We start from the raw sequence: 15,981 nt of genomic DNA, 5'->3' as shown, positions 1-15,981 counted from the left end.
ATTAATTATACTCTTGCCTATTGTGTGTGTTTTAACCAGCCACAAGCTTGAACTAACCTGTGCTTATTGTATTCATTTTAATTTCTGCCCTTCTGGGCTGGCGTAGTCGGCTACTTTCACTATTACCTGGTGGTTATTATTAGTGTTTGCCTTTCCGGCCCTTACACTACCTATAGAGAGAAGTCAATTTATCTATCAAATAAATGTCTTACTCTTCTGAGGCATGAAAAGCCAAGTTCAAATACAACATTCTGTGTGTGTGAGATCTTACAGTAACATCTTACTGTAACAACTGAGAAAAACTTTAAGCACTATAGAAAGGCTGCAGGTGAGTTCACCTGTCTTGAAAAAAATGGATGAGGTTGTGGTTATGGTCAGTGAATGTTCTAAAATCTATTTTTTTTTGTACTTGATAATTGTGATGTGCACCACTAATAGTGAAATGAAACTGAAACTCTATTTCCTTCATGTTCAGCTCTAATAGTGATAGATCGATTGCATACACACACACCAGCATTTACACACTTACACACACACCAGCACTTCTGCTGCTACATTTTCCTCACACACTCAGAACATGGTGCCACAGTGCATTTCAAGTATTTTAATTGGAGAGGAAGGATGGGAAACAGACAGAAACAGAAACACTCTGGAGGGTGACTTTCACCATCACTGCGTAACCAATGCTGAAAAACACATCATACTTTTACTATCACTGCATAACACAGTGCTGGAAAAATACATCTTACTTTCACCATCACTACATAACACAGTGCTGGAAAAATACATCTTACTTTCACCATCACTACATTACAGAGTGCTGAAAAAGACATCTTACTTTCACCATCACTACATAACAGAGTGCTGAAAAACACATCTTGCTTTCACTATCACTGCGTAACATGGTAGTGAAAAACACATCTTACTTTCACTATCACTGCGTAACATGGTAGTGAAAAACACATCTTACTTTCACTATCACTGCGTAACATGGTAGTTAAAAACACATCTTTCTTTCACTATCACTACATAACAGAGTGCTGAAAAACACAACTTACTTTTACTATCACTGAGTAACACGGTGATGAAAAACACATCTTACTTTCATTATCACTGCGTAACACACGGATGAAAAACACATCTTAAAAATGCATTTAGGGTCAATCTGCCCTCCATGTACAATGATCATGGGGTCACAACCCCTGAACCCTGTGTCAGAGGACTAACACAACTATGGCAAAAAACGTCTTTGGTTATTACAGATTGTAGCTCAGTGCAGAGGGTCTGAGGCAGACCCCTGACCATCGACCCTTGAGCATCTGCCTCACTGTGGCTTAATCAGCTGCCGCAGATGGACTGTTCTGGGGTCACTGGAGAGGGCGCTGCAGGTCTCCCTGGAGCTCTCAGTGAAGGAGTCGCCCTGGATGATGATGGTGATGCGCTGGTTGCAGGAGAGCTTGGGGTTGTTCCCAGTGCACTTGTCGGTGGCCTTACTGCATCTGGTCCTGGGGTGGCGGGGGGACAGGACACAGAGCATATGAGCACTCCCCATAACACTGGCTACTCTGGACCAAATCTGGTCTAAATCTGGATTAAATGTGGACCAAATCTGGTTTAAATCTGGACGAAATCCAATTGTTGGGTCCAAACTAGGGACAGTTAACGGCCAACACAACAGTTTGTACTGTCAGTGTTTTGTCTGTCTCTTCTCCCCACTGTGAATGTACAAACAGCCATTTTCCACAGCTTCTTCACAGTTACTGAGGTAAACAGACACAGGTGTATCTCTGTAGAGATCCTTTTCATGTTGGCAGACTCTTATGACATTTATAAACACACACACACCCTTATGACATTTATAAACACACACACAACCTTATAACAGACCCTTAAACCATTTATAAATCAGCAAATGCTTGCCTCAGAGGATTCCATGGTAGGTTTTTAGCATAACTCAATACTGGGGCGATTTCAATCGTTAAGTGTCCCTCGTCAAATTTTGGACCCAAAAAGATCTAACAATAGGACACAGGTTCATAAAGTTTCCCTTTATCAGAACACACTGTAGAAGATGGGTAAAGGCAAGACTAAAGTAATGCTTTGCAAGGTAACACAACCTACCCCTTTATGATGAGTTTACAGTCTCTGCGCTTCTCTGAGTCCTGCAAGAGACGGATGCTGTCTGCAGTCAGTAGACCATAGCCAAACTGGCCTCCACACAGCCTGCCGGAGGAGGAGAGGGAGGGAGGAAGGTGGAGATGGAGGGAGAGGGAAGTGCAGAAGGAGGGAGGGAAGTGGAGAGAGAGGGAGGGAGAGAGGGAAATGGGGAAGGAGGGAGGGAGAGAGGGAAAACTTAGGTGTATGTATTGTGTACGTATTTGCAGAAGCAATTAAATGTGCTTTCTACTGGCAGGGTTTCAATATTTAAATGAAATTGCCTCTCTATATAGGCTATGTATGCTATACAATTGCTTGTCATCACTAATAAAAACAGGCATTATAGCTCATAAAGCATTCATCTTAATATACAGACAAAGACACAGACACAGACACAGACACAGACACAGACACACACACACACACACACACACACACACACACACACACACACACACACACACACACACACACACACACACACAGACACAGACACAGACACAGATACAGACACTGACACAGACACAGACACAGACACAGACACAGACACAGACACAGACACAGACACAGACACAGACACAGACACAGACACACTGTGCTTACTGGATGTTGTCCAGAGAAGGGCAGGTGTCCATGAGGGAGAGGACGCCCGCGGCCCAGCAGGGGTGCACAGTCCTATGATCAACCTCCAGCTGCACCCCCTTAAGGCCTGGCACCAGGGCCAGGGCACCCATCAGGCCATCCACCTGTGCAGGTAAATCAGCACTGCAGAGACACACACACAAATGGTCATGAAGGCAAACACACACACACACACACACACACACACACACACATACTCGTATAGCAAATGTTTTTTTATCCATATAGCACCAATGCCCATTGAAATTGATTCATGGCGCTTTACAGATTCCACACAGACACACTCACACATAACATGTTTCAAGGAGCTTAACAGATTCCAGAGCCTGAACCCCCATAGAGCAAGCACTTTGGCGAGATAGGCAATATGTTTCACATACACACACACACACACACACAAAGCTGGTGACTTACTCCTGTGGTGCGAGCCAGAGTGTGTAGCTCCTCTGCAAGATGTCTGTCCACTGGAAGGCAGACAGGGCCGCTGCTCTGGACAGTATGAGTGAGAGCTCTGTGACTGGGCCCACACTGGCTGACTGGGTAAATTTACAGTTGGACGAAGCCACAAGGGTCAGACTGCATGGGTGACACACACACACACACACACACACACACACACACACACACACACACACACACAAACACACACACACACACAGAGGAGAATATTTAGTATTCATGTTTACCTTCAGTATGCCAAAGTCACAGGTTGTCTCTTTATGGGGCGTGGTGGTGCCTTTAGCTACAGAAGCTACTGTACCTGAGCTCCCTTATAGGGGTGGGCGATATGAGCTACATTTCATATCCCGATATTTTCCACTGTTCAGACGATATCGATATTATATCACGATATATGAGGGGGGAAAATCTGAATCACATTTTAATAGCCCTTCTTAGCTAAATTACATTAGTTAAGGCAAAGTATGTCACCATGAAAAATAAAAAACTAATAATGATAAAATAAAATAAATATTTCTCTACTGATATGTGCTACAACTGTAATTTCTGTATGATTCCAATCATTTTTATCACCAGAAATCGCTGAATTTGCGCATGTCCTGTTCAAACAGAGAGGAGACATGCGAGGTGAGGCAGCGACAAGCAGCGCCTCATCTCAGATTGTGCAATCTCTTACTAACTGGGTTGAGCACATGCCTTTTGCTTTTTCATTGTTTGTCACCACTGTAGTATTTGTGGACACTTGTATTGTCCGTCCTTTCTATCCATAGAATAGGTAATGTATTTCACGTATATGTAGAACCAATTTAGTCTTGCTGATCTGACATAAACCTGCAGTAAAAAAGCCCTTAGGGGAGGTAAACAGTACCTCTGTCTCAATGAAGGGGCCGTGCGAGAGCCTGAAACTGGACTTTCAATCGAACCATGAAATGTTAAATAATGGGAGACCAATGCCGGAGCTAAAAGGTATGCTTCAAACGTCGGGGCAGACAATAACTCGATCGACTACTCACATTAAAAGCCAAATTGCTTTTGAAAAATGTTGGAACCTCAAGAATAGATTTGGCTTTGGACTAAGAGCTGAGACTAAATATTAGCATGAGCAATATTCGCTAACAATACATTGATATCGATTTCCCATTATTTCTCTTAGGATTGTTTATATCTTGGTGAAGCCATAACGAAACATTTGGGTGCGGTATACCGAGTCGGAGCTTATTGGGTCATTAGGGTGGAGCTCATTCTGTTATAAGGGTGTGGTCCTCACCTGAAGCAGTCCTTGTCCTTGGTCGACTTTACTGTGATGTACCAGCTGAGGTACTCGTCTTCAGCCTTAGTGCTAGCCACTCTGAGGAAAAAGGAGAGAAAAATGAGGTCAGACCAACTCGATGTAAACAGACGTATTTGAAGCGGCAGTATGGAGTTTTTGTCTGAAAGTAGCGAGCGAACTAAGCTAAAAGCCAGCAGACTTGTCTTGCAAATACCAACAGCACAGCTGGCACTGCTAAAGGCTAGCTAGTGAGCTAACACTTTTGTTTTGGTGTATTTAGTCACATTGCTAAATAACAAACATTGCATTGTTTTTATGTATTTAACAACACAAGCTGTTGTTTCATTGTTGTGCTGGTATCTAACCCTAACCCCATTACAATGAACTTCATGATATTAAAATGAACAACTAACCACTTACTTGCAGGCAGATGATGGGTGGCTCTTGGAGAACATTGTGAAAGGGAGGGGGAGGAGGATGGTGTGTGTATATGCATGTGTGTGTATATGTATGTGTGTGTTCGTCTATGTATGTGTGTGTTTGAGAACATTGTGTAAGGGAGGGGGAGGAGGAGGGTGTGTGTATGTGTGTGTATATGTATGTGTGTGTGCATTCGTCTATGTACGTGTGTGTTTGTACATGTACATGTGCACTTGTCGTAAGAGAGTGTGTGTATGTATCTGTGGTCAGAGTGTGAGTGTGTGTGTGTGTGTGTGTGTATACATACATGTGTCCGAGAGTTTGCTGTATGTTAGTATCTTACCTAACACTGGCTTTGCCCTTAGCGCTTAGCATGTAGCGGATTAACTGGGCCAGTGTTCCTGCTGTGATGGCACCCAGGCTGAGGTACGCGTCCACAGATGTCTGCTTAGTAAGGGCACACAGGACCTGCTCCACACTGCTCTCCGACAGATGGCTGTCGCTCGTCCTAAGCAACCGAACATATGAAGAAATGTGAGGTGATGACAGGGTGCAACTTAACCATTTTAAGATTATTGTGATTGTCCTGTCTGAGAGTATGTGACTGTCTCTGTTGTGACTGCCTTGTGTGAGAGTGTGTGTGACTGTCCTGTCTGAGCATGTTTGTGACTGTCCTGTGAGAGTGTGTGTGAGTGTGTTTGTGACTGTCCTGTCTGAGTGTGTGACTATCCTTTGTGAGTTTCTGTTTGGATGGTGACTCACCTCAGGCTTAGTGTTTTTCCCTCCCCCAGAGCAGCAGCCAAGTCTGCTACGTCTGCATCAGCCAGCGCCTCCACCTCCAGACTGCAGGGGGAAGTAGAGAGCAGAAACTATCATCAACTCCAGTACAACACAAGTAGCTAAGCACAGACATACCACAGGGGGCAGCAGAGAGCATAATCAGGCCCAGTAAACACTTGCAACAATGCACAGACATGTCACCGGATGCAGCAGAGAGCAGGGAGAATCCTCAGGCCCACAGCAGCATGGACATATCAGCCTTGTTAGCGGCTGTATCAGCACAGGATCTGACCTGTAGGTCAGCCAGATCTCAGCCGTATCTATTCCACACTTGTTACTCTTTAATACTTAAAAAAACAATCACAGAGTTTTGCCTGTAGCCATTTTTGCTGCACTTTTATTATTACTTTTCACTCTTCTTTTTATGCCTGAACTTAAAAGCACTTCCGGACAAAACCCTGTGGTTTTTAATTGTGCTATATAATTACACTTGATTTACATTACCTTATTGAGTTCATCAAATGTGAGTCTCATGTGTTTGTATGTAATGGAATGCGTTCGAATATGATGGAATGCTTTGGAATGCGTTTGAATGTGAGGGAATGCGTTTAAATGCGTTGGAATGCATTGAAATACTCACTTCAGGTCCTCACACTTGCTGAGGCCTGGCTGCAGCATGCGCAGCTTGGCGGCAGTGATGTTGCAGTATTTGAGCTTGAGGCCCCGAACTGCAGCGCAGCACCTGAGGCAGTACAGTAGGACCCAGCAGTCCGTGTTGGTGAGCGGCATGAAGCTGAGATCGAGGCGTCCCCAGAACTCCATCACGGCCCTGGTGTACTCGTCCTTGTGGTGCTCGTAGAGGCAGTGCAGCAGGAACAGCTGCATGTGGCCCTCTGAGGAGACGTTGCTTTTCTCCTGCTCCACCACCCTGGGCACCCAGCGCTCCAGCTGCGCCCGGATAAGCGCCGCGGACGAGGAGAGAGGGAATGTGTCGCTCAGGGTCTCCTTCACGTCCCTGTTCAGAAGGCCAAATATGAACTGGACCACGGGACGCAGGTGAGACTGCCTTATGTCGTCGCCCTTTCCCTCCACAGAAAGCAGCAGGTCTTCCATCTTGCTCTGCGCTTCGTCCTCGTCCACCAGGAGGTAGTGCAGCGCGGCAAAGAACTCCTGGAAGCTGAGGTGCATGAAGGTGAACATGGCCTGCAGCCGGCCCACTTTCTTCTTCAGGAACTTGCACAGAAAGGGGACGCTGCCAGGGTCCGAGACGGCCTCAGAAACACTCCGCTCGTCGAACAGGACCTGCTGCTTCACGATCCCGTTCTCTGCCAGGCGCCCGAGGTTCCTCAGCAGAACCTCGGGGGACTGGTTCAGGTTCTGGCCATGGTGCTCCAGCAGCGTGGTCACAAAGTGCACAAAAATGGCAGTGGTGGTCTCCAGTCCGCTGGTCATGTCCAAGCCCTCGTCAAACCGCTCCCTCAGCACGGTGCAGATGATCCAGCAGATGACGGGGATGAAGCAGGCCGTGTAAAGGGTTTCGTTGGCCTTGACACACTCGAATGCTCTCTGCGCCAGCCGCTCCTCTTTGAAATACTTGTGGAAGTACATGCGCACCGCTTCCTCGGAAAAGCCCAGGATCTCATTGAAACGGTGAGGCTGCTTGAGCAGCTTCCTCAGGCCTTGGGAGGCCGTGGACCTGGTGGTGACCATGAGCACAGACTCGGAGAGGACTTTCCCTCTGAACAGAGCGCTTAGCGTCGCCTCCACGGGGGCCTTGCTGAACCCATCTGTGGGAAGAGAAGCCTGGGGTCGCTCCAATGAAAAGCGGAGCTCGTCAAAGCCGTCGGCTATAATAAGCACTCGCTCCGGCGCGTTCCTCAGCACTTGTGAGATGGCAGGCATGAACTTCTCACTGGTGCTCAGGATCTCTGCCATGCTCTTCTCTCCAGAGTAATAATTCAGCTCCTTGCACTTCAGCCGGAAAACAAAGTCAAAGACTTCCGCATAGAGCTTTCCGGAAGCCCAGTCAAACATGATCTTTCGTGTGGTGAAGGTTTTGCCGCTCCCGGAGTTGCCCTGAAGGATGATGGCTTTTGTGGCCGCGCCCTGGCCCTCGGCCCCCAGCAACTCCCCCACACTGGTGCTGAGGTAGGCTGGGGTGTCCCTGGAGCTGTAGACCTAGGGTTACAAAATGGGTGATGGGAGCCAAGGGTTAGGGTTAGCCGTATCATCATAGCCCTACCTTCATAGCCGTATCATCATAGCCATGAAATAATGACGTAGCATCATAGCCATAACATCATTGCCGTAGCATCATATCCGTTGCATCATAGCTTTAACATCATAGCTATAACATCATAGCCGTTACATCATAGCCATAGCATCATAGCCATAACATCATAGCCATAACATCATGGCGGTAGCATCATAGCTGTAGCCTCATAGCTGTAGCATCATAGCGTAGCATAGTGTGTGTATGTGCCGGGGTGTTCTGTTGACCTGCTGGAGGTCCTGCCCCCTGGAGCGGATCTCCTCCTCGCGCTCCCTCTGCACACGGTGCCTCTGGACGATCAGCAGCTCTGTGTAGCGCTCCTCCAGCAGGAGGTGTTCTCCGGGAAGGGAGTTGTACTCCTCAAACACCTCGTACGCACTACGGATGGACTCTTTATACTGGCCAATGACTGAACTCAGCTCTGGAAGACAGAAATGGCAATTAAAAGACAGCCCTACATCATAAGGAGAGATTGTCACTATGTGCAGTACAGACCTTTAATATCATAGGGAGAGATCCTCTACGTGTAGAACATATTAATTCCTACTGAGAGATGAAAGTTCAGTTCTGAATGATTTTTTTAATCATTTATATAACAGTATTATAATGTAATGGCCATGATATATCTTCTAAAACAGCCAAACAGCTCTGCGTGGAAACCTAATGTATGGATAGACATGCTATGACTGCTTTCGGAAAGCACACCTTACATCTAATAATGGATTATAATGATTCTACTATTAAAATGCTGTAGTTCAGTTGAGGGGTTGCACAGAGCAGCAACCTCAATTACAACAGGCATACCACAGGGGGCAGCAGAGAGCAATATATATAATTATATTATATACATTTCACCAATTTGACAAAAACCTGCTGTTAAAAAACACACTTTGTTGCATAACAAAATATAGTTTGTATCATCCAGGTTTCACCATTGCGTAAGGTTAGACCAAGAGTTATATTCATATCATTAATTTGATGCTTTACTTGTAGTACTGAGACCAACCCCTTCATAGTTGCATAGTCTTTCAATTGATACAAGACACCTCCCACACAAACCCCGACCCTCATTAATCAAGTTCACATGTAATACATACCGCTGGCCTCTAGGGGCGCTGGTGGAGCAGAACCAGTATCTGAGGAGAATGACAACAACAGTGGTTAGCTATCAACAGTGATTAGCTATCATCAGTGTCAGTGTTAGCTATCATAATATTAGATATCATCATATTAGCTATCATTAGGGTTAGCTATCATCAGTGTTAGCTATCCTTAATTCCAGTGAAAGACTGAAAACGCAGGTTAAAGATACCGAAAGCTATAGTGGCATTGAACTTTTAACTTTTAACTTTTTAAACATCAAACACCCTCACTGAGCTACAGGCTAAGCTTGACCCATGTAACCTCAGTTGTCATGTAAATGAGGAATGCTAGCAGTTTCCATCTGTATGTTAATTAAATAACAAAAGGGCCTTTTGTCTGTGATGGCTAGAGCAGACTTTACAGTCTAACTTTACTAACACTTCAGCTGTTATGTTCTCATGACAACCAGATAACCTGGCAACACAGAGAGGCACCTACAGGTCTCCAGCATGTCTTTGATGTCTTGGACGTCCCTCTGTGTCTGTCCCAGTTTGTCTTGCACGTTGCTGATGTCCCTCTGGGTGCCGTCTACCGTCTCGCGCACAGCATCCACACCCTCTTTGGTGCTCTCCGCCAAAGTCTGCATGACTACGCGAGAGGAAAACACAATACAGCATACAGAATTACAGTCACAATACAGCATACAGAATTACAGTCACAATACAGCATACAGAATTACAGTCACAACAATACAGTCTACAGAATTCAGAGTCACAATACAGTTTAAACAATTAAAACCATGGTGCTATACATAAGGAAAGGCATGGTACTCTTGACATAAGTAACGCCATGGTACTAAACATAAGTAAAGGCATGGTACTTTATACATAAGTAACGCCATGGTACTCTACACATAAGGAAAGCCAAGCAATTCATAGAATGTAATGAGCACGCCAAACTTGAAGAATGGACCAGAATAGTCAGGTGTGGGTGGGGTGGGGGGGGGTGTGAGAACAGAGGACAAAAGGTGAAAGGAGGGTGGGGTTGTTTCTAGCAGAAAGGAGGCCATCTGGGGGAAACAGGTTATAACGCTGGTCTCAGCTATCTGCTATTACTGAGACTAAGACATTCACATGGGTTACAGAGTCAGATGATACAAAATAATGTTTATGTCTGTTACAAAAGGAAAACAGCAATATTCAGTCCTATCAACATGTTCTGCACATTTACAGCCATGATACGGCCTATGGGTTAGAACCAGAACAAGACAAAGAGAATGACTCCGCTAGATCTTCGATCAAAACAGACACACACACACACACACACAATGACTATACACATTATAAACCATCATGCACTATACACACTGAGACAGACTGAGGGGAGAAAAGAGGAAATAGATCTCAGCTCAGCACACACGCACATGCAGAGACACGCACATGCGCACACACACACACAGACACGCACACGCACATGCAGAGAGGCGCACATGCAGAGACACGCACACGCACACACACACACACACACACACACACACAGACATGCACACAGACAGACACCCACACACACAGATGCACAGACATGCACATACACAATGAATGTTTGCACTCACTTCTCTGCCATTCTTCCTGGTCGGCCAACCTGTCTTCATCGTCCTCCTTCTGTCGACGCAACTCGTTGTACACCTCCTGCAGGCGGTCCCTGCCGTGATCACAAAGGAATAGATGAATAAACACATAAATGAAAAATATATAATGATACATACATAATGCAAATAATTACACAATACATATATGCACACATACATATACATATGTGATGATAAATGATCATACATGATCAACGATACCTAACCCAACACTCAAACTCAAACTCAAACACAACTGACCTCCAAGTCCAAGAACCAAGTCAAGCAAAATGACAATACTATCCAGAGAGCAATCAAACAAACAGAATGCCATCCAGTCCCGGGCCAAACCAGCACCAGACCAGCCCCCATTACCTGTGCTCAACCTGTAGGGCCAGTGACAGCGTGTCGGCCGCCTGACTGAGGCTCACGTTGAGCGGGTCGAACTTCAGGCCCATCTCCTCTGCGTTCCACATGCGCTCCAGCCAGCAGGCCTCCACGTGGGCCTGCACCAGCCCCTCGGCCGTCCGCAGCACCTCGCCCAGCTCCACTAGGGCCTTGCGCACCAGCACCGTCTTATCGCACAGGTCCTGGTCCTGCGACGCCTCCAAGAGCTCCACCAGCAGCGCCACGCGCTTGGACAGACGCGCACACCGCTTCTTATTGCTCTTCACCTTCTGGCACAGGTTGTACACCTTCAGCGCCAGGTCCAGGATCGGCTTCAGGACGGCAGTGATTGGTTCCATGTCTGGGGGGAGGAAGGGGATAAAATAGGATATATGCTGCTGTTATTTCAGGTAAAAATTGAGTTAAAGGAGAAAATGAGTTAAAGGAGAAAAGGATATGTTGTTATTTTTGAAAATCACCTGAGTGTGGGTTTCTGCTTGCCCTCTGTCTCACCAGACAAAGAAAATGACTCCGGTAGATCTTAGCTCAAAACAGACAGACACACACAAACACACACACCTGCCCTCTGTCTCACCAGTCAAAAAGAATGACTCACACACAGACTCACAGAACAGACTTACACACCTGCCCTCTGTCTCTCCAGAGTCTGTCCCAGGGAATGAGATCCTTTGGTGCTGCTCTGTCTCTGTTATACACACACACACACACTCCTCCCCCTGTTCAGGAGATGACCAAGCCCAGAGTGCATGATACTGGAGCAGAGACCCTCCCCTAAATAAGAACAGGTCTAACATCCCCACATTTACACAAGCACACACACACACTCACACACAGACACACTCCTCCTTCTCTTTAGGCCCAAGGTCAAACCTGATTCCAGGAGACCCAAAGACTCACACACACACTGGGCTCCAGGAGGCCGTAAGGTTCCGCACACACACACACACTGGGCCCCAGGAGGCCATAAGGTTCCACACACACACACTCTGAGCCCCAGAAGGCCGTAGAGTCCCGCACACACACACACACACATTGTGAGCCCCAGGAGGGCGTAGGGTTTTTGTTACGCATCCCTTTCAGGTGAGCACAATCCCCTCATGAACTCTTCTGCAGGGAGTGTGTAACAGGAGTGTGGGTGCATGACAAAGAGAATGTCGAGTTGTGTGTCTATTATTACCATCTGCAAGAGCTTGACACTCAGTCGGAGGGGCTGGATAGTGTTAAAGGTTAGAGGTTAAAACCCGTGCAACCTGGAGCTGCCCCGAGGGGCAGTTGGAGCTATTTTTAGCAATTGCATTTAAAAGCTCCGCGAGTTTTTGTCCTACAGACATACAAATAGCACGCCGAGAAACCCTGTATCTTCTCCTATTCAAATACGCATTTCGAAACTAAGACATACATGAGCACTTTGTAGAGAGAATAGAGCTGAAGCCTTGCAATTGTCTCTCTATGAAGGTAAACACAACCGGTGATGGCCCACCCATTAGCAAATTAGGCTAGTGCTTTTCATATGATAAATCGGTTGAGACGTGGCCATAACTACTTTGAAAACACCCCGTTTCACCTGTAAACAAGTCCACGTTTACCTCATACATACAGCTGAACACGATGAGGGGAAATGTATCCATTTGAGCTTCGCCTTTACCAAGCCGAGGATATTTGTTATGAGCTATAGTTGTATTCGTTTGACTAGCTCTTGTAACTAATCGATGCTGTTGATAAACAGATAGGGAGTAAAACACATGTCATATTATGCACGGAGTGTGCTAATACCGTCAACTTGGCAAGTCGATTTTGAATCATAAATAACTTCATGTCGCTAGGACTATTCTACAATAAAAAAAAAAATATATATATATATATATCATACTCAGAATTAATTGTATATGGCTATAAACGTCGGTGTTTGGAGTTTGTTGTCTGAACAGAATTTAGTATTAGGCTCCCGTGAAATAATTACACTCCCATCATCCATGTTCACAAGCCATTGTCTTTGACAGACGGGGACGTGACAATGAGGGGTGGCAATCGCAGGTACATTCAGACCTAACTCATCAATATTCATTGTGTTTTAAGAGAAGAAAGTGTCACTTTCTAAATTAAACTAAAGTTGAATTAGTGTAGAAACCAGAAACACTTTCTGAATGCTAAACTCACCTATGTGGAGATAACACCTATGTTTACAAGGTTCAGAGTAAAAGAGAAAACTTTCCAAATATTTACAATGTATTTTTGTACAAAGTCTGAGCACCTCTGAAACTATTCTTTTTTAAGAGTATGTTGCGATTTAATTTTAATAAAAAAAAAACTGTGTGTGGTCGGCAGGGGAAGGGGTGCAGCTGGGGAGAGTGGTAGAAGGCCGGAAGCTGGAGGGAGTGGGGCCACACTGACTGTGGTCAGAGCAGGGGGAGGGGTGGATGCAGCTAGCAGGTACCAGCAGCTAGTGGGAGGGGAGCAGGAATAGGTGTTAGACAGGCATTAAGACCCGTAGCAGGGTCTTCAAACCTGTTGTAAAAGTGGTTCAACTGGTTTGCTCTCTCCACATCGCCCTCAACAGTGCGGCTGCTCTTCTTGCAGCCTGTGATGGTTTTCATGCCATCCCAGACCTCCATCATATTGTTCTCCTGCAACTTCTGCTTTACCTTCCGACTTTATGACTCCTTTGACTTTTTCAGCCTTATCTTCAGCTCTCCCTGCACGCGCTTCAGCTCAGGCTGGTCACCCACTCTAAATGCCCTCTTTTTCATGTTGAGGAGATGTTTGACATTGCTGGTAATCCAAGGTTTATTCTTTGTGTGTGTGTGTGTGTGTGTGTGTGTGTGTGTGTGTGTGTGTGTGTGTGTGTGTGTGTGTGTGTGTGTTTGTACGTGTGAGTGTTTTGCTCTTTGGTTTCTGAGTAAGTATACAAATTAAATGTATTGAATTTGAGTGTGTGTGTGTGTGTGTGTGTGTTTTGCCAATAGATTGGCCAATCGGAGCCATGCATGTTACAGATCTCCATCAGTCAGGCAGCTTCATCTGAGCGCTTCAGCAACACCTGGACTGACCTGCTAGAGATCGCTTACACAAGTTGGTACATAAGTGCCTATTCTACACAACTGCTACAGACCGTACACACTCTTGGAGAGAGGTAGGTGCCTATTCTACACACCTGCTAGAGACCGTGCACTTTTGGAGAGAGGTAGGTGCCTATTCTACACACCTGCTACAGAGCGTACACATTTTGGGAGACAGGTAGGTGCCCATTCTACACACCTGCTAGAGACCGTACACTCTCTGGGAGACAGGTAGGTGCCTGTTCTACATGATATGATATCATATGTGTGTGTGTGTGTATGCACCCATGGGTGTGTGTGTGTGCGGGTGAGTGTGTGTTTTCATAGACCTCTAAGCTGTACTGCTCTGCAGTCCTCTCTCATCCATGTTCCTGACGGAAAGATGGTGGAGTTGGTCTTTAGCTCCCTGACTGTGGACGTGGCTGCCAAGTTCCTCTTCCTTTTCCAGGCCTGCCCCACTCTACAGTACGATGAACAACCCACAGGGGAAACGTTCAAGCAGAGACTCAACTTCAAAATCAGCTCCACTAAAAATACAGAGGTTACAGTCTTCTGACTCTGCAGTTTACTACTGTGCTTTGACACCCACAGTGACAACCTTACAGATAATCCCTGCAAAAAAACAACAGGCACTGCATTCTGGACTTAAAACAGTATGTTGTGTTGACCATACTATTTGTTTAATTGCAGTGTTTACTGACTTTATAACAGCCATATCCCATATTGAGAGTTACTATAACAGACAAAAATAGTGTGATGAAATTAAGGTGTGTTCATTCCATAGAGTTAAAGATGTAAAGGGAATGTGATGCAATGTACAACGCATCATTATCAGTGCAAGAATGGGAACTGTATTAATACTTGGTTATGCGAACAGATAGATGACTGTGGAGATGGCATTGAGGAAGAATTGTAGATTATTACATTTAATTTGATTCAAAGTACAGTCTTTAAATGCTTACATTGCGTTATCTACATCTTACACACACCAATTACACCCAAAAGTATATGGATAGGCTATAAATGACTTGAACATTGTTTTTGATACATGCCATAGATAGAGTGAAGCAAAGAATCACTTCTAAAAAGAGTGAATGCAGTGACAGGAAGAAGCTTATAAAGGTGCCAGATCAAGAACTACTGAAAATACCCCATTTCCGGTTTTATTCAGTAGCATCTAAAACCTGTACTGAGCTCCACATTAAAGATCCTGCTCTGGCAGACACAGCTCTCTCCTACTGTGCTCTAGCGGAAGCCCAGCAAGACAACGTCTCTTAGATGCTGTACAAAAACTAAAAACACTAAGCACATCAAAGCAATACATTTCCCCAAATCCATTATGCCAAATTAGTGGATTATATAATTTCATTTAAAGGAACAGTGGTGCATACAACAGCACCTGTTGATCAATCTTTTAGTTTCCTGTCAGTACTGTATGTAGACATGAATGTTGAAGCTGTCACACCGCCTAACTCCAGCAATCAGTGGAGAAGAAGTATAGCACCACCATGTGGCTCAATATATATTGTCCCTGACTAAAAGAAATAGCAATGATGCATGGCAGTGTCTTTCATTTAGACATTTGCTGTAATATGAAATAATATAACTATAATGAAAGTGGCGAAATGCGGGAGCGTCTGCCACCATTTTATGACAGTGGTATTGGTGGTGACATCTGATGCCACCTGAACGTCTGGAAGGTCTTGCTTTAAACTTCTCCTGTAGCTGTCCTGTCATAAAGTTCACACACCGGGTCTGTACAATTATACAGTTTAGTGTCTCATGATGAAGTAGTCATGAATGTGTA

This window comes from Sprattus sprattus (assembly GCF_963457725.1).
Source record: "Sprattus sprattus genome assembly, chromosome: 4".
Classification (NCBI taxonomy): Eukaryota; Metazoa; Chordata; class Actinopteri; order Clupeiformes; family Clupeidae; genus Sprattus; species Sprattus sprattus.
The sequence above is the reverse complement of the archived record's forward strand: the minus strand, read 5'-3'. Positions refer to the sequence as shown.